This window comes from Coregonus clupeaformis, chromosome 8, assembly GCF_020615455.1.
Source record: "Coregonus clupeaformis isolate EN_2021a chromosome 8, ASM2061545v1, whole genome shotgun sequence".
Taxonomy (NCBI): domain Eukaryota; kingdom Metazoa; phylum Chordata; class Actinopteri; order Salmoniformes; family Salmonidae; genus Coregonus; species Coregonus clupeaformis.
In genome coordinates, this window is record NC_059199.1 from 7,223,855 (window position 1) to 7,225,618 (window position 1,764).

At 44.0% G+C, this 1,764-nt stretch overlaps 1 long non-coding RNA gene across 1 annotated transcript; it reads left to right on the forward strand.

The window, feature by feature from the left end:
- Nucleotides 1-745: 745 nt before the first annotated feature.
- LOC123491497 lies at nt 746-1,380 on the forward strand. Its single transcript, XR_006661344.1, has 3 exons — nt 746-756; nt 847-951; nt 1,133-1,380. It is a non-coding gene; the product is annotated as an uncharacterized LOC123491497 (long non-coding RNA).
- The last annotated feature ends 384 nt before the right edge of the window (nt 1,381-1,764 follow it).

Consider the following 1,764-nt stretch of genomic DNA (forward strand, 5'->3'; position numbering starts at 1 on the left):
TAAATGTGTGTATAGTCTGAGCTTGTCAGATGCTGAAGGATAGTGGTCACAATGCTGTTATTCCCCATTGACATGCTCCATTCCCTCTCTTCCACAGCCTCTACCTTACCACCAAGAGAGTGGAGGACATCGGCCTGAGGCTCGTCTCCCTGCGCCAGGCCTTTACTGTGAGTGGACCCACTTTTCTTTGACTCTCTGTGTCTTCCTGTTCTGTCTGTCTCCTAGAGTAAGATGGGTGTCTCACCCTAACTCTTCCCTCTTCTCTAGACCCTGCTCGGTTCCACCCTGAGTAGGAACCATCTGTTTGTGGCGGGAAAGGTCCTACTGGGCGCACTGGTTCAGGTCCACCAGATGGTAGCTCACTAACTCATTGTCCTTCAAGGGAAAGAGAACGTCCTCGGTGTGAAATGTGTTCTGTGCACTAACATCACTGCTCTTTGCTTTATGATAGGACGAGGCCGAATTCATCCGTGCCTATAACGACTTTGTGGACTACCTGAGTGACCCCTCCAAGCAGATTGACATTGAGAGGGAGCTGGCTGAGGCAAATGTGAGTTAATTAACTCTTTCAAGTCTCACTTTGAGTTCTTCCACATGCATGTCTTTTATACGGCACAGTAGCTGATCTATTTGAAATCATTCCTATTTTCTCCAAACGTGTTTTCTTGTCCTAGATCCATCATGTTAACCTGATAGATGTCCTTTTTGAGCTGGTGCTGTTTCGGATGATGACAGCTCAGAAATCCCCTGATGGTGGTAAGTAGCATCTCGCTGGTAAATGTTTAGATGTCTGTCTATTAGCAATTTCACTTCAATTTCTCTTCTCTCCTCCTCTGTTTACTTTAGCAACCTGGTGGGTTCATGGAGCGTCTGTACGCTCTCCTGTACTCCTTCCTGCCCACTGTTGCCAGCATTGAGCCAAAGGCTGAGAGATACCTGTTGCTGCTCAATGTAAGAGTCAAGAGTTTACTTCCTGTTTTCTTCCTTATTACTAGTTTACTTCCTCTTTACTCGTTCCTGGTTAACAGGGTTTCAATGCCGTTTTAGGGGGAGTAACTCTCATTGTCTCTCTCCTCTTGATAAGCTAGTAGCTCAGAGCCATTTTCTATGTGTTGTGTGGTGTTCCCTTCAGGGCGGGCTGATGGCTCTGCTAGATGACATGTTTGGGCAGCAGCTGGCCTGGTATTTTAACCGAGAGTCTCTGGTCACTGAGCTCTCCAGTCTCCTGGAGTACCACCTCGAGTACCTCATGGCCAGCATGTAGTCCCTCTCTCTCTCTCTCTCTCTCTCTCTCTCTCTCTCTCTCTCTCTCTCTCTCTCTGGAATTGAGGACTTGAAGTGCTTCGTTGAACCCTGATTAGTAAACACCTATTAAATTCATGTATTCTCTTGTTTTCTCTCCCCACAGGATTCTTGTCACACTTTGCCACCTAACAGTGCTCTAGACACTAGTGCACTACATTACTTTGCTCTGAATTTTACATTTTCAAATAAAATAAATGGTAGTTCAAAAGCATTTGTCTCTGTCTTTTCATTTATTTGATTATTTCATCACTATTTCCTATTCCTGGAGTTGTTATTATATTATGTAATTATATTATTACATGAACAATTATGCTTTATTCTTTGCATATGGAAATAAAAACCAACTTTAAGTTGATTTACATGTACTACAGGCCCACGCTTTATGACATTGTACTTGTCACGAACAGAAGAGGACCCAAGAGCGCAAGTTCAAATTCAGAGTTCTTTATTCAAGGTTAC